Here is a 19,042-nt window from a genome sequence, read left to right as displayed (position 1 = left end):
GAAGCCAAGTATTTCACTGCTCAGTCACCTCACCTCCAAGTGAATTATTATAGAAGCTTTTCACTGTTTGCTCAACTTTCATTCTACAACTAAAGCAAGGTAATTATGTATTGTTAGGGACAGGGGTGGTCTCAATGCTGTCAGGAATGATTCAAGAGAATATTAGTATTATGTTAGCATGGCAGGGCCCAAGGTCATGTCTAGCCTGCACTAACAAGAAGTTACAGTTGCCAGAAGGTCAACTGGGTGGGTTGTATCTGTGACCAAAGAAATCAAGAAAGAGAAGAAATAACAAAATGATACTTTAATTCAAATGAGCAAAGCAGCAGTTACAAAACACTCAGATAAAAAAACAAAAAAATTAGGAAAAGATCTAGTACATAAACATTAGAAGTGGCCATCATTTTAAAACAAACTTTAAAAAAACAAACTGCCAATTATTTTGACAGTTGTTTCAATTAGAAAAATAATGTACCATAATATATAACTATATATATAAAGTAGCTTTACATATAGAAAAAAAAATACAAATTCTTAGCACTAGTCTACAAAAGTAGCAAAAATAAAAATACATAAAAATAGCTCTGGGAGCGTCAGTTCACAATTATAAAAAAAATGCTTGCATGACCTGTTAATAAAGTCTAGGTCTACTGTTTGTTTTCTTGGTTTTACATGTGAAATAGAGATTACATCCTAGCCCTAACCAGGATAGTGAGTGTTCATACCAGAGACTATGGATAGTGAATACCCCCATGATCACCATTAGATAAGACAAAGTGAATTAGTATTTGAAAGTTTTAAATAGATTATGGGGATGAACTCAGTGCTATGGTGAAGTCTGACAATATTAAATATTAATATAATCTTTGTTTATGAAACAATTTCTTATTTATGATTTCAGACTAAAACTTAAAATGCATTCATAGCAACACACAAACACATTCATATTAATAATAGCATAGAAAATGCTAACAGTTTTAGTTTAAATATAATATAACATATTATAATTGATCTAAATAATGTCAAGTCACTATTTACACTATAAAAAGCATAGAACAAATTGTGCATGGATGTGACACTAATGAACATTAATATGATAGCACACAAAAGCAGGGGAGATAATAAATTGAATTAAAAGCATAATGTAGCAAGGCTTTGGTGTTGTGACTCCAATAATGATAATATACCACAGCCCCTCCCTGCTCCAAAACAAAAAAGATTTCACTGAAACAACAAGAAAATTGAGGGGAAAAAAAGGAATATTAAAAAGAAAAAGAACAATGACTGGACTGAATGACAAGATTTACCTAAATATAGAACAAGATACAAATCAATTATGGTGATTCCACCCAAATAGTTATTACAAAGTACATCACTTGTACCTATATTAGAAATGATTGTTCTATTCATTGTCATAAGTTAGGTTTTCTGACTTTGCAACCACTTCTTGTAATGTAACCTCTTTTTCTTCTTCTTCTTCTAGCCAGCTTTATTGCTGCTGAGCTGTGAGCTCTTTTGCAGACTGTGCCAAGGAAAAAAAGTGTGCTGTTTTCTTCAGTTGTTCAGCACTGCCGTACAGGGCGTTGGTTATGTTGGGCTGTAGCGGAAGTAGGGTCTGCCTAAGGTGGATTAGGGAGGGGCATTCAAAGAGGATATGGTTTACGGTTTCAAAGAGGTTGGCACAGTGTCTGCAAAGGAGGAGTTGTGTGGAGTTTATTTTGTTCAGGTGGTAATTTAATAGTGGAGTGTGTCCTGTTCTTAGTTGGAAAATTGTAGATTGTTCTTTGCAGGGGAGGAAGTTAATACTGTCCAGTTTGTTAGGCGTAGTCATTTCTTTGTACATGGCTCTGCCTGTGTTTCCTGATGCCCATTGGTTGAGCCACTCCTCTTTGTGATTGTTGACTAACATTGACCTTATGGTGAGGTAGTTAACAGGTCTATCTGGTTGTTCCATAGATGAACCTGCCTTTGATAGCTTATCTGCCTTTTCATTTCCCATGATGCCAATGTGTCCAGGGATCCACTGTAGTGTGATATTGATATTTAATTTTGATATCATCTGATGGATTATCACAATGAGTGTTGTCAACTCTCTTGAGCTGTTTGAGGTGCTGCTGTTAAGTTCTTGCAGAGTAGATTGGGAGTCTGTAAAGACAACAATATCTGATGGTGGTTGCATTCCTTCATATAATTTGTTTTTCACTGTCTGTAGTGCTATGGTAATGTAACATAAAGTAGGTGACCACGGGTACTCAGCCTGAGGTTGGGAGGAGATCTGAATTTGAAGTAGCATTAGGGAAATGTTCAGTTCTTTCAGATGCAGGTTCCCTCACAAAAAAGGCTCTAAATGATGGTAGAAAAGGAAACAATCTCTTATGTATCTACTGTGTCTGTGTCTTTGCCTCTAGGAATTGTTTTCCCTCTCAAGATGTTCACTGTAAAGAGAACAAAAATTGATCAAAACATTTTCATAGTCAGTGAAACACAAAACTTGGCAAAGCTTTACTTAGGGGTTTAGTATAAAAAAAATATTAATTGATATACATAGCTTTGCTTACCTTTTTATTCCATATATCTCTTGATGAATATTTTGGTTTACATTTCATCTTCATGTCAGTCTACATCTCATCATGTCGGTCTACATCTTCATCATATTGGTCTAAATAAGAATAAGAAAAACTTTTGCCTTGAAAAGGAAAAAAAATAATACTATTGCTTTTCTTTTCATGTTCAATAAAACTATTCTGATGATGCAGCTTTGACTTTATGTTTTAACTTAGTATTTTATGAATAAACTTTAAAGAAAAAAAATACACTCAAGACACCTACTACAGCAGCAAAGAATAACTACCCAAATTAAGTGAAAAAAAAATTGTAAGGTTTATTAAGCCTTTAAATTCTAAGGAATTTATTGAAGATTTTCAATTATGCCAAAAAACTATAAATAACTAGCTATTTAGTGTATCTAATGTACAGAATACAGAAAGCTTTAATATTTAGAGTGAAAATTCTGCTATAAAGTTTGTGCTTTTCTAGAAAATAAAATCACAACTTTCTAAGTTCTTTTGCTTGTAGTCCAAACTAATTTGTTTTGTTTAGTTGGCAATAGCAATCTTTCCAAATAGCTACAGAGACTGTCTAGATTGTTTCAAATTCTCTAGGTTTATTCTTTTTATATATTCTTTTATTTGATCTCACTTTCTTTATATTGCTTCAGCCAATCTCTATATTGTTTGCTCTCCTTTTTCTATCCTTATGTATTGTATTTCTTTTAGAATGTACTTAAAAATCAAAATGTAAGCAAAGAGCAAATTATCAAGTTTAAAATTCCCACGAGATAAGATCCAAACAAATGAAAATTCAGTTTGATTACAATTATCCTTAGGATTACCACTATAACAATGACAATATAGATGCAAACAGGAACAACAATCACACACAAAACATATAAACACTCAGTCTTATACAGCCAGTGCTTAATGAACTAAGTTTCTCAGTGATGTGACAAATGACTATGAAACACACTGACAGAAAGTAGAGTAAAAGAATAATAAAATCTTTCTGTTCTAGCCTTAATGAAGAGGAAGCGACCACTTTACCCAGATCTGATGTAACTGGTTTAGTGGCTGCAGATCGTCCTCAAGAATGCATAAATGAGATCAGATAATGTTTCAACATTACTTACATGTACACTGCACTTGTTTGATATTCTTGTCAAATGTTTGACATGTTTAAATGTTTCTTGAGAGCTGAAGAGAATCTACTTCCTTGACCAAATGTCCAGCAGAATAAATGTCATCAGGCAAGATATGAGCATCAAGATGACCACACACAGTCCAGCACACATATCACATGACCAGGCAGCCATCCATTCTTATGAGAAGACAAAGTCTTAGTGTAGTGACCTCTTTTGCTTGAATTTTTTCTTGTAACTTAGTGCACAAAATAATTGAGAACTGAAATGACTTCAACAAAATATGAAAATCTAGGAGACAAAAAAATGCTAAGTAGAGGAAAAATGACAATTATAATACACATTTTGTTAATGTTTTATTTCATGTCAGTTCTCTGCAATTCTATAGAATTTGAAGAGTTAGAGCATGAATAAGATGATAATTCCCCTCTCCCTTTTCAAGTTAGTTGTTAGTAACACCAGGTTAGTAGCAACAAAATCATGTAGAAATAGACATGGCTTTATTTAATTTAGTCTGACTGTTGTTGACTTGTAGCACCAGACTGCTGGTAGGCAACTAAACTGTTGAAGGCATAATATATCTTAGCTAATAAGAACTTCCTAGTGAACGAAACTAAATATAACATTTATAATACTTGTGATCACATGAAATAAATGTAGTAGAGACTTAAGTAATAAAATTTCTTACAATCTAACTCACTACAATAACACAACCTTTCAGTCTTACATTCTGGAGTCATCTCCCCTAAGACCAAGTGACGACAATGCCACTTTTGCATCATTCACATCCAATCGCTAACCTCTTTCCACAGTCACCATAAAAACACACACACACCCACTCCATAACACTTCTGCTTGTCCAACATTCTTTCACTGAATCAAGCCACAAGCATCTTACTTGTTCATATGTTAGACTTTGCAATGACCATGTTTTTAATCATACTAGTTACATTTAGCAGACACTCTGGCACATATTGGAAATAATAGTGCAAATATTATGACTAATCAAGCTTTAAAAAACTCTAAATTAGATTCTTATTTCTGTACCTTGATATCTGTCAACAAAAACAACTGATACATTTGAACCTAAGGAAGAACAAAAAGAATCTGAAATATAAAGTTGTGTAACAAAAACTTGAAAGAGTTCAAGGTAACAAAACTTAATATATAGATATAAATTGCAGATATAGGCGAGAACCTAAAAAATTGGAATTTTATTTTGTAGCTTGATATCTGTTAACAAAAAATTAAACTTCAGTAAAAAGAAGTGTGATTAAACATTTCAAATATATAAATTCATATGTTGCTAATGAAACTGAAAAAAAAAAGTGGTTCTGGGAGTAATAAGCAGGACTACACATTTGTAAAAACACTGCAGATTATATATAATATATAATAACCATAATCATATATATTTATTTATAATGGTAATCAAAACTAACATAATATAATATAATATATATATATAGAGAGAGAGAGTTGAATGAATACTTGATGTGGCCCCAACAGTTAATAGGACACTTGAGGTGCCACATAAGTTAAAAGGACAAGCAGTTGTTAGGACACTTGTGGTGCCCCAACAACTGATAGGACAAACATGAGGTGAACAACAGTTGGTATGATGGATGAGGTGCCCAACAATTGATAGGAAACTTAGAGTGCCCCAACAATAAGACCATTGAGTTGTTAGGATGAATGAGATGCCCCATGATAGGATACTTTAGGTACCCCAACAGTTAATAGGAGACTTGTGGTTATCTAACAGTTGGTAGGAAAAAAGAGGTGCCTTACCAACTGATAGGATACTTGAAGTGCCCTACCAAACAATAGGACAAGAGGTGCCCTACAAATTGATAGGACACTAGAGGTGCTCTACCAATTGTTAGGATACTTAAGGTGCCCTACCAATTGATAGGATATTGAGGTGCCCCATCAGTTATAAGGACATTTGAGGTGCCTAAAAAGTGTTGAAACACTTGTGGTGCCCCAACACCTGATTGGACAAACTTGAGGTGGACAACAGTTGGTATGATCGATGAGGTGCCTAACAATTGATAGGACACTTGGAGTGCCCAAACAATTGATAGAACACTTGGAGTGCCCAAAAATAAGATTATTGAAGTGCCCAACAGTTGTTAGGATGAGATGCCCCAACAAATGATAGGACATTTGAAGTGCTTCAACAATAGATACGATACCTAAGGTGCCTCAACAGTTAAAAGGATATTTGAGGTGCCCAAACAGTTGTTAGGACACTTATGGTGCCCCAATAGCTGACAGGACACACTTGAGGTGCCCAGCAGTTGGTATGAGGGATGAAGTATTCCAACAATTGATGACCATATAGGTGCCCAACAGTTGGAAGGTATTGATATTTTTTGTTTTTGGCATATCAGCACAATTAAGGCTATGTCATGCCCATAATCTCTCAAGGGTTATTCCCCCTTCATAGCTCAAGAGCTAAGTTTTATACAGTTGGGTCATTAAAAACAAGATTCATTCACAGCTCAGATGGTGAAAATAGTAAACATTTACATAAATTAATAAAAATCTATTTTTAATATTATATATTCACATTTGCTTTGCCCTATCACAGATCAAACACTCGTAGACAGTTAAAGGATGAAAAAGGTGCCCCAAAAATCGACCAGACACTTCAGGTGCACCAACAATTAATTAGTAAATAGTATATTGAAGTTGGACAGTGTAAATTTTGACACAGGCAGACAATATTTTTATGCCAATGTATATTATATATCTCATCAAGTAATAGTCAGTAATTTTGTGCAGTACAAGTATATATATTGCATTGAAGTTGAACTGTAATTGTAAATTTTGACACAGGCAGACAGTAAATTTGTGTATATTATATATCTCATTAGTAAATAGTATGTAAGCACTCGTAGACAGTTGAAGGATGAAAAATGTGCCCCAAAAATCGACCAGACACTTCAGGTGCACCAACAATTAATTAGTAAATAGTATATTGAAGTTGGACAGTGTAAATTTTGACAAAGGCAGACAATATTTTTATGCCCCAAAAATCGACCAGACACTTCAGGTGCACCAACAATTAATTAGTAAATAGTATATTGAAGTTGGACAGTGATTGTAAATTTTGACACAGGCAGACAATATTTTTATGCCAATGTATATTATATATCTCATCAAGTAATAGTCAGTAATTTTGTGCAGTACAAGTATATATATTGCATTGAAGTTGAACAGTAATTGTAAATTTTAACACCATAGACAGTAAATTTGTGTATATTTTATATCTCATTAGTAAATAGTATGTAAACACTCGTAGACAGTTGAAGGATGAAAAAGGTGCCCCAAAAATCGACCAGACACTTCAGGTGCACCAACAATTAATTAGTAAATAGTATATTGAAGTTGGACAGTGTAAATTTTGACACAGGCAGACAATATTTTTATGCCAATGTATATTATATATCTCATCAAGTAATAGTCAGTAATTTTTTGCAGTACAAGTATATATATTGCATTGAAGTTAAACTGTAATTGTAAATTTTGACACAGGCAGACAGTAAATTTGTGTATATTTTATATCTCATTAGTAAATAGTATGTAAACACTCGTAGACAGTTGAAGGATGAAAAAGGTGCCCCAAAAATCGACCAGACACTTCAGGTGCACCAACAATTAATTAGTAAATAGTATATTGAAGTTGGACAGTGTAAATTTTGACACAGGCAGACAATATTTTTATGCCAATGTATATTATATATCTCATCAAGTAATAGTCAGTAATTTTGTGCAGTACAAGTATATATATTGCATTGAAGTTGATTTGTAATTGTAAATTTTGACACCATAGACAGTAAATTTGTGTATATTTTATATCTCATTAGTAAATAGTATGTAAACACTCGTAGACAGTTGAAGGATGAAAAAGGTGCCCCAAAAATCGACCAGACACTTCAGGTGCACCAACAATTAATTAGTAAATAGTATATTGAAGTTGGACAGTGTAAATTTTGACACAGGCAGACAATATTTTTATGCCAATGTATATTATATATCTCATCAAGTAATAGTCAGTAATTTTGTGCAGTACAAGTATATATATTGCATTGAAGTTGAACTGTAATTGTAAATTTTGACACAGGCAGACAGTAAATTTGTGTATATTATATATCTCATTAGTAAATAGTATGTAAGCACTCGTAGACAGTTGAAGGATGAAAAATGTGCCCCAAAAATCGACCAGACACTTCAGGTGCACCAACAATTAATTAGTAAATAGTATATTGAAGTTGGACAGTGTAAATTTTGACAAAGGCAGACAATATTTTTATGCCCCAAAAATCGACCAGACACTTCAGGTGCACCAACAATTAATTAGTAAATAGTATATTGAAGTTGGACAGTGATTGTAAATTTTGACACAGGCAGACAATATTTTTATGCCAATGTATATTATATATCTCATCAAGTAATAGTCAGTAATTTTGTGCAGTACAAGTATATATATTGCATTGAAGTTGAACAGTAATTGTAAATTTTAACACCATAGACAGTAAATTTGTGTATATTTTATATCTCATTAGTAAATAGTATGTAAACACTCGTAGACAGTTGAAGGATGAAAAAGGTGCCCCAAAAATCGACCAGACACTTCAGGTGCACCAACAATTAATTAGTAAATAGTATATTGAAGTTGGACAGTGTAAATTTTGACACAGGCAGACAATATTTTTATGCCAATGTATATTATATATCTCATCAAGTAATAGTCAGTAATTTTTTGCAGTACAAGTATATATATTGCATTGAAGTTAAACTGTAATTGTAAATTTTGACACAGGCAGACAGTAAATTTGTGTATATTTTATATCTCATTAGTAAATAGTATGTAAACACTCGTAGACAGTTGAAGGATGAAAAAGGTGCCCCAAAAATCGACCAGACACTTCAGGTGCACCAACAATTAATTAGTAAATAGTATATTGAAGTTGGACAGTGTAAATTTTGACACAGGCAGACAATATTTTTATGCCAATGTATATTATATATCTCATCAAGTAATAGTCAGTAATTTTGTGCAGTACAAGTATATATATTGCATTGAAGTTGATTTGTAATTGTAAATTTTGACACCATAGACAGTAAATTTGTGTATATTTTATATCTCATTAGTAAATAGTATGTAAACACTCGTAGACAGTTGAAGGATGAAAAAGGTGCCCCAAAAATCGACCAGACACTTCAGGTGCACCAACAATTAATTAGTAAATAGTATATTGAAGTTGGACAGTGTAAATTTTGACACAGGCAGACAATATATTTATGCCAATGTATATTATATATCTCATCAAGTAGTAGTCAGTAATTTTGTGCAGTACAAGTATATATATTGCATTGAAGTTGATTTGTAATTGTAAATTTTGACACAGGCAGACAGTAAATTTGTGTATATTATATATCTCATTAGTAAATAGTATGTAAACACTCGTAGACAGTTGAAGGATGAAAAAGGTGCCCCAAAAATCGACCAGACACTTCAGGTGCACCAAAAATTAATTAGTAAATAGTATATTGAAGTTGGACAGTGTAAATTTTGACACAGGCAGACAATATTTTATGCCAATGTATATTATATATCTCATCAAGTAATAGTCAGTAATTTTGTGCAAGACAAGTATATATATTGCATTGAAGTTGATTTGTAATTGTAAATTTTGACACAGGCAGACAGTAAATTTGTGTATATTATATATCTCATTAGTAAATAGTATGTAAACACTCGTAGACAGTTGAAGGATGAAAAAGGTGCCCCAAAAATCGACCAGACACTTCAGGTGCACCAACAATTAATTAGTAAAAAGTATATTCAAGTTGGACAGTGTAAATTTGACACAGGCAGACAATATTTTTATGCCAATGTATATTATATATTTCATCAAGTAATAGTCAGTAATTTTGTGCAGTACAAGTATATATATTGCATTGAAGTTGATTTGTAATTGTAAATTTTGACACAGGCAGACAGTAAATTTGTGTATATTATATATCTCATTAGTAAATAGTATGTAAACACTCGTAGACAGTTGAAGGATGAAAAAGGTGCCCCAAAAATCGACCAGGCACTTCAGGTGCACCAACAATTAATTAGTAAATAGTATATTGAAGTTGGACAGTGATTGTAAATTTTGACACAGGCAGACAATATTTTTATGCCAATGTATATTATATATCTCATCAAGTAATAGTCAGTATTTTTGTGCAGTACAAGTATATATATTGCATTGAAGTTGAACTGTAATTGTAAATTTTGACACAGGCAGACAGTAAATTTTTGTATATTATATATCTCATTAGTAAATAGTATGTAAACACTCGTAGACAGTTGAAGGATGAAAAAGGTGCCCCAAAAATCGACCAGACACTTCAGGTGCACCAACAATTAATTAGTAAATAGTATATTGAAGTTGGACAGTGTAATTTTTGACACAGGCAGACAATATTTTTATGCCAATGTATATTGTATATCTCATCAAGTAATAGTCAGTAATTTTGTGCAGTACAAATATATATATATTGCATTGAAGTTGAACTGTAATTGTAAATTTTGACACAGGCAGACAGTACATTTGTGTATATTATATATCTCATCAAATAATAGTAATTTTGTGCAGTACAAGTATATAAAATTGTATTGAAGTTGGACAGTAATTGTAAATTTGGACACAGGCAGTAATTTTGTGCTGATGTATATTATACATCTCAAGTAATAGTCAGTAATTATGTGCAGTAAAAGTATATATATTTATATATACATTCTATTGAAGTTGGACAGTGAAAAGATTAAGAAGCACTCTTCAAAGTGATGAGCTATATCAGTGCTAGTATTCAATGACATTACAGGAAGATAATCAGTATTGAAATATATTACTGATAATTTTGATTTTCATTTTTAATTTTTATGTTCTATATTTAGAAAGCTGTTGACAGTATTGTTCTTGTCAAAATTTGTTTATTTTAATGTTTACATTGTATTAATATTGTGCACAATTTCTTGGGGTCTTTAAGTCATTTTTATTTATATTTGTAAGTATATGTAGTATTTCTTGAAAATTTTCTGTCTTTTTTTTCCTGCTGTGCTTGTTTGTTTTTATATATTGACCAAATCTTGCTTTTGGAACAGGATGTGCTTTAGGGTAAGAGAGTGAGGTCAATGTGTTGCTCGAATCCTCCTCAATTTAATCAAAGTTTTCAGTGCACTGAGTCATCATCATATCATCATTTTTATAATTGTAACATTTTGGTATAAACTTTGTTACATTTTTTTTTTACATTATAATATTTTATTAATTTTGTTTTCTCTTTCTATATGACCAAATATTATATTGTAAAAACATAATAATTGATTATGACATTGATTATTAGATTGTTGACAATTCAGTGTGTTATGTTAATCACAATAGTATTGGCTTGATAATATTGTCAGTGATTGTAAACTATAAAAGATATTAGATATCATTATTATCTATAAAAAAGTATAGAATGCCATTGTACTTTTGATAAGTATTAATAGATACATGGATGGATATACTGAACTAAAGAAAGTTGCTGAATCGTTTGGTCTTAAAGATGAAGAAAAGAAAGATGTTTTGACATAAATGGAAAGGAAAGAAAATCAAGTTGATATTGAAAGAGTTGGCGAGAGCACAAAGAGAAGAGAGAAATGCAACTAGATGCTGAAAGAAATTAAAAGGAAGCAAAACCAGACAAAGAATCAGAAATAAAAAAAAAAAACAACTGAAAAATAAAAGCTGCAATTCCAAACAAGGGAGACAAAACAGAAACTACCAAGCGTGAACATATAGAGAATATTTACAAAGCACAAAGAGAAGAGAGAAATGCAACTAGATGCTGAAAGAAATTAAAAGGAAGCAAAACCAGACAAAGAATCAGAAATTTAAAAAAAAAAACAACTGAAAAATAAAAGCTGCAATTCCAAACAAGGGAGACAAAACAGAAACTACCAAGTGTGAACATATAGAGAATATTTACAAAGCACAAAGAGAAGAGAGAAATGCAACTAGATGCTGAAAGAAATTAAAAGGAAGCAAAACCAGACAAAGAATCAGAAATTATAAAAAAAAACAACTGAAAAATAAAAGCTGCAATTCAAAACAAGGGAGACAAAACAGAAACTACCAAGCGTGAGCATAAAGAGAATATTTATAGGAAAAAAAAGAGGGACCTTAAAGAAACTGATGGAATACTGAAGTTATTTTCAGACTATCTGTAAAACTTGCAATTACAATGAAGATACTTGTTCTAATATATTCATATGTAAACTAAGAAGCAAGACTTTGAGTGTTATTAACTCATTAATAGAGAGAACAAAGAAAGAAATGCATCCTTTTAAAAGCAATATTATTGGAATCTAGATCACCAAAGAGAAATTTATTATCAACATCAAAGACAAGAATCTAATTCTAATTGGAAATCAGAATAGGTAACAAAGTAATAATGTTAATACAAATGAAGTTCCAACCTACAGTATATAATATTGAAGTAGAACTGGAATTTTTTCCAGCATATGTTAATGGTGTACTAGTGAAATATACCACAGTCACTAATGATAGACATGTTAAAACAAGATACTATGACAGGTATAACTAAGAAAATATAACAGGTATAACTAGGATAATATGACATGTAAAACTAAGGAAATATGACAGGTAAAACTAAGAAAATATGACAGGTAAAACTAAGAAAATATGATGGGTAACAGTAAGAAAATTATGCTGGCAAAACAACAAGATATCATGTCCAATAGCATTTATTGACTGCCCATGGATAACAGAAAGAATCACAGCTATGGTGATGAAAAATGTTTGTCCCCTGATTATTGGAAATATTCACTGTTACCATGTTCATCTTTCACCTCACCAAAAAAGACTGCTTTTGGCATACGTTCATCACCCATATGGAATACATGCCCTGCCCAGCATAACTGTCAGACCAAAAGAAGTCTCTCTATTTATAAGACACAGAAGAGAGCACATGGTTGCATGCGGCTTCAGAGTGAGAACGCTAGAGGTCACTTACAAAGGCAATGATAACTACTGAATTGATGATAGAACTACTCCTGGCTACTCTCCATTTGAATTGATAATTGGATGCAATCCAAAGAGTCCTTTAACAATATTTTTTTAAAAGTTAATTGGAGGCTATATGTTATTAAAGAATGAATTTGAATTTGTAAATAAAGTAAGAGAAAACAGTTATTTTACTTCTAAAGTAGCAAGAGCTAATTCAGATAAGCAATGAAGAAGACAAAGGAACATAAAAAGTTAACACTGCAACATTAGAAGGCTAATAGAAGATTAAGTTTTTGTGTGGTTGGATTACTGGAAAAATTAAAAGATCTGAAATGGAACTTTATAATTATAAAAAAAAAAATATGAAATGGAACTTTATAATTATAAAAAAAAGAACTTTATAATTATAAAAAAAAATAAAATTATATGATCAATATTCATGTCGATGGAAATGTGGTTCAGTCTTAGGTTTAGTACTATTTTTAATGTACATAAATAATTTACCAAATTGCATAAGTTCAGGAACAAAAGTCAGATTGTTTCCAGACAATTGAATAATATATAAAACAATAAAAACAACTCAAGATACAGAAATTTTACAAAGAAAATTAGATGAATTACAAAAAAGGGAATCACATTGGAGCATGTCTTTACATCCAGAAAAATGTCAGTTATTTATAGTAACAAAAAAACTAAAACAATAATTTCACTTATCTCATTTATGGCAATAACTCAAGCTCAGATAGGAAAAACCTACCAAGTGTGCAGCCAAACATTAAGGACTCACCACCCACAAAGGAAAAGTCCTAAGCTAATGACAGTAAATTTATCAATTAAATGTGTTTCTCCACAACTACTTAATTGCAAGTGCAAATGTTGATTAGTGTGCGTTGCATCACGAGCGGCGATATTTCCTTTGATGGACAGGTTCTTATGTTCCTTGAGTGTGACTTAATTATTGTTACAAACCTTCCATCGGAATATAAATGAAGTCGTCTAACACAGTTATACATCCTTATGAATTTCTTTTTTAAGCACTCAAAGAATGATTTCACTGGGAATCGCAAATACATTTTGATCACCACATTAAGTGCAGAGATGAAAAATCTGCGAATTATCACACATTTGTACACAAACGTTTGTAGATATCCTCATCACAATTAAATAGAGATGTTTCGAAACATCACTGGTTACATCGCTTCACAATGTCTCAGTGGATGAGAGATGAGCGTGATACAAACGACACAAATCCCAACTGTTCCTGCACAATCATATACATCTGATGGCTTCTATTTTCATCCTTTTTTTTTTAACATTTGTTTTGCAAACGTGCATCAGTTGAATAGCTGGAGCCCAATAAAAAGTTTCAGGCTTGCATTTTCGGCTGACTCCTGTTTTGAGCTTGTCGACCGACAACTTCATTTTGATGAACTGACTGTAACAATATTTGTGATGACGTCGTGTTCAAGCTATTGAAGGTGGTCTACAAGCATCCGGTTTGAGGGCTGAAGCAGCCTCACAAACTTCGCACTCAACTAATGTCGAGTGAGTTGAATCAGCCTCAAAGCTTGCACTCAACTAATTATGTCCCAACTATTATTCAACTGAACTGAAATAACCGGTTATTTCACAAACTCATTCTTCTATGATATTTTTATAATGCTTTTAAACATTCCAAGTTATGATGATGCTTTGTCCAAGGCATTGTAGCACGTGAAAAAAGCAAAACAAGAAAAAGGATGTGCACTGCTGGGTTGTCTACAAATGCACACAGACATAACCAACTATTTTGTCTTGGATCAACAATTCAATTGATGACTATTAATACATCTAGTCCTCAGCTAAAAATCCTCATGTTTAAAACATAATACAATATCCTTTCCTATAAGTACAAAGATGGCCACCGAGACCGATCTTCTTTGAAAAAGTCCTCAACTACATCCTTTTAACATGAAGATGGCTAAAGAGCCCAGTCTTCACTTTTAAAATTCCTACGTTAATCATTCCTATGAACACGAAGATGGCTAAGGAGTCCAGTCTTCGCTTTTAAAATTCCTCCATTAATCATTCCTATAAACACGAAGATGGCTAAGGAGTCCAGTCTTCGATTTTAAAAGTCCTCCATTAATCCTTCCTATGAACACGAAGATGGCTAAAGAGTCCAGTCTTCGCTTTTGAAAAGTCCTAAGCTAAACATAGTAAAGTCATCAATTAAATGTGTTTTCTCCGCAACTATTTAGTTGGTCTGCAAGTACAAATGTTGATTAGTGTGCGTTGCATCACGAGCGACGATATTTCCTTTGATGGACAGGTTCTTATGTTTCTTGAGTGTGACTTAATTATTGTTACAAACCTTCCATCGGAATATAAATGAAGTCTTCTAACACAGTTATACATCCTTATGAATTTCTTTTTTAAGCACTCAAAGAATGATTTCACTGGGAATCGCAAATACATTTTGATCACCACATTAAGTGCAGAGATGAAAAATCTGCGAATTATCACACATTTGTACACAAACGTTTGTAGATATCCTCATCACAATTAAATAGAGATGTTTCGAAACATCACTGGTTACATCGCTTCACAATGTCTCAGTGGATGAGAGATGAGCGTGATACAAACGACAATCCCAACTGTTCCTGCACAATCATATACATCTGATGGCTTCTATTTTCATCCTTTTTTTTTTAACATTTGTTTTGCAAACGTGCATCAGTTGAATAGCTGGAGCCCAATAAAAAGTTTCAGGCTTGCATTTTCGGCTGACTCCTGTTTTGAGCTTGTCGACCGACAACTTCATTTTGATGAACTGACTGTAACAATATTTGTGATGACGTCGTGTTCAAGCTATTGAAGGTGGTCTACAAGCATCCGGTTTGAGGGCTGAAGCAGCCTCACAAACTTCGCACTCAACTAATGTCGAGTGAGTTGAATCAGCCTCAAAGCTTGCACTCAACTAATTATGTCCCAACTATTATTCAACTGAACTGAAATAACCGGTTATTTCACAAACTCATTCTTCTATGATATTTTTATAATGCCTTTAAACATTCCAAGTTATGATGATGCTTTGTCCAAGGCATTGTAGCACGTGAAAAAAGCAAAACAAGAAAAAGGATGTGCACTGCTGGGTTGTCTACAAATGCACACAGACATAACCAACTATTTTGTCTTGGATCAACAATTCAATTGATGACTATTAATACATCTAGTCCTCAGCTAAAAATCCTCATGTTTAAAACATAATACAATATCCTTTCCTATAAGTACAAAGATGGCCACCGAGACCGATCTTCTTTGAAAAAGTCCTCAACTACATCCTTTTAACATGAAGATGGCTAAAGAGCCCAGTCTTCACTTTTAAAATTCCTACGTTAATCATTCCTATGAACACGAAGATGGCTAAGGAGTCCAGTCTTCGCTTTTAAAATTCCTCCATTAATCATTCCTATAAACACGAAGATGGCTAAGGAGTCCAGTCTTCGATTTTAAAAGTCCTCCATTAATCCTTCCTATGAACACGAAGATGGCTAAAGAGTCCAGTCTTCGCTTTTGAAAAGTCCTAAGCTAAACATAGTAAAGTCATCAATTAAATGTGTTTTCTCCGCAACTATTTAGTTGGTCTGCAAGTACAAATGTTAATTAGTGTGCGTTGCATCACGAGCGGCGATATTTCCTTTGATGGACAGGTTCTTATGTTCCTTGAGTGTGACTTAATTATTGTTACAAACCTTCCATCGGAATATAAATGAAGTCGTCTAACACAGTTATACATCCTTATGAATTTCTTTTTTAAGCACTCAAAGAATGATTTCACTGGGAATCGCAAATACATTTTGATCACCACATTAAGTGCAGAGATGAAAAATCTGCGAATTATCACACATTTGTACACAAACGTTTGTAGATATCCTCATCACAATTAAATAGAGATGTTTCGAAACATCACTGGTTACATCGCTTCACAATGTCTCAGTGGATGAGAGATGAGCGTGATACAAACGACACAAATCCCAACTGTTCCTGCACAATCATATACATCTGATGGCTTCTATTTTCATCCTTTTTTTTTTAACATTTGTTTTGCAAACGTGCATCAGTTGAATAGCTGGAGCCCAATAAAAAGTTTCAGGCTTGCATTTTCGGCTGACTCCTGTTTTGAGCTTGTCGACCGACAACTTCATTTTGATGAACTGACTGTAACAATATTTGTGATGACGTCGTGTTCAAGCTATTGAAGGTGGTCTACAAGCATCCGGTTTGAGGGCTGAAGCAGCCTCACAAACTTCGCACTCAACTAATGTCGAGTGAGTTGAATCAGCCTCAAAGCTTGCACTCAACTAATTATGTCCCAACTATTATTCAACTGAACTGAAATAACCGGTTATTTCACAAACTCATTCTTCTATGATATTTTTATAATGCCTTTAAACATTCCAAGTTATGATGATGCTTTGTCCAAGGCATTGTAGCACGTGAAAAAAGCAAAACAAGAAAAAGGATGTGCACTGCTGGGTTGTCTACAAATGCACACAGACATAACCAACTATTTTGTCTTGGATCAACAATTCAATTGATGACTATTAATACATCTAGTCCTCAGCTAAAAATCCTCATGTTTAAAACATAATACAATATCCTTTCCTATAAGTACAAAGATGGCCACCGAGACCGATCTTCTTTGAAAAAGTCCTCAACTACATCCTTTTAACATGAAGATGGCTAAAGAACCCAGTCTTCACTTTTAAAATTCCTACGTTAATCATTCCTATGAACACAAAGATGGCTAAGGAGTCCAGTCTTCGCTTTTAAAATTCCTCCATTAATCATTCCTATAAACACGAAGATGGCTAAGGAGTCCAGTCTTCGATTTTAAAAGTCCTCCATTAATCATTCCTATGAACACGAAGATGGCTAAAGAGTCCAGTCTTCGCTTTTGAAAAGTCCTAAGCTAAACATAGTAAAGTCATCAATTAAATGTGTTTTCTCCACAACTATTTAGTTGGTCTGCAAGTGCAAATGTTGATTAGTGTGCGTTGCATCACGAGCGGCGATATTTCCTTTGATGGACACGTTCATATGTTCCTTGAGTGTGACTTAATTATTGTTACAAACCTTCCATCGGAATATAAATGAAGTCGTCTAACACAGTTATACATCCTTATGAATTTCTTTTTTAAGCACTCAAAGAATGATTTCACTGGGAATCGCAAATACATTTTGATCACCACATTAAGTGCAGAGATGAAAAATCTGAGAATTATCACACATTTGTACACAAACGTTTGTAGATATCCTCATCACAATTAAATAGAGATGTTTCGAAACATCACTGGTTACATCGCTTCACAATGTCTCAGTGGATGAGAGATGAGCGTGATACAAACGACACAAATCCCAACTGTTCCTGCACAATCATATACATCTGATGGCTTCTATTTTCATCCTTTTTTTTTTAACATTTGTTTTGCAAACGTGCATCAGTTGAATAGCTGGAGCCCAATAAAAAGTTTCAGGCTTGCATTTTCGGCTGACTCCTGTTTTGAGCTTGTCGACCGACAACTTCATTTTGATGAACTGACTGTAACAATATTTGTGATGACGTCGTGTTCAAGCTATTGAAGGTGGTCTACAAGCATCCGGTTTGAGGGCTGAAGCAGCCTCACAAACTTCGCACTCAACTAATGTCGAGTGAGTTGAATCAGCCTCAAAGCTTGCACTCAACTAATTATGTCCCAACTATTATTCAACTGAACTGAAATAACCGGTTATTTCACAAACTCATTCTTCTATGATATTTTTATAATGCCTTTAAACATTCCAAGTTATGATGATGCTTTGTCCAAGGCATTGTAGCACGTGAAAAAAGCAAAACAAGAAAAAGGATGTGCACTGCTGGGTTGTCTACAAATGCACACAGACATAACCAACTATTTTGTCTTGGATCAACAATTCAATTGATGACTATTAATACATCTAGTCCTCAGCTAAAAATCCTCATGTTTAAAACATAATACAATATCCTTTCCTATAAGTACAAAGATGGCCACCGAGACCGATCTTCTTTGAAAAAGTCCTCAACTACATCCTTTTAACATGAAGATGGCTAAAGAGCCCAGTCTTCACTTTTAAAATTCCTACGTTAATCATTCCTATGAACACGAAGATGGCTAAGGAGTCCAGTCTTCGCTTTTAAAATTCCTCCATTAATCATTCCTATAAACACGAAGATGGCTAAGGAGTCCAGTCTTCGCTTTTAAAATTC

At 33.3% G+C, this 19,042-nt stretch overlaps 1 long non-coding RNA gene across 10 annotated transcripts in view; it reads right to left on the bottom strand.

The window, feature by feature from the left end:
- Positions 1–153: 153 nt before the first annotated feature.
- LOC129921786 (uncharacterized) overlaps positions 154–19,042 on the bottom strand; it is a 34,026-nt gene continuing 15,137 nt past the window's right edge. For 4 of the 10 annotated variants that reach the window (XR_008773770.1, XR_008773771.1, XR_008773767.1 and 1 more), the window contains 3 exons: positions 3,686–4,780; positions 2,559–2,659; positions 154–2,435 (listed from right to left, as the gene is read on the bottom strand). This is a non-coding gene — a long non-coding RNA (uncharacterized LOC129921786). Of the gene's footprint in view, positions 2,436–2,558; positions 2,660–3,685; positions 4,802–19,042 lie in introns of all 10 variants that reach the window. The other 6 variants (XR_008773763.1, XR_008773765.1, XR_008773768.1 and 3 more) reach the window with 5 other exon arrangements.

This window comes from Biomphalaria glabrata, chromosome 11 (genome assembly GCF_947242115.1).
Source record: "Biomphalaria glabrata chromosome 11, xgBioGlab47.1, whole genome shotgun sequence".
NCBI lineage: Eukaryota > Metazoa > Mollusca > Gastropoda > Planorbidae > Biomphalaria > Biomphalaria glabrata.
The sequence above is the reverse complement of the archived record's forward strand: the minus strand, read 5'-3'. Positions and strand labels throughout refer to the sequence as shown.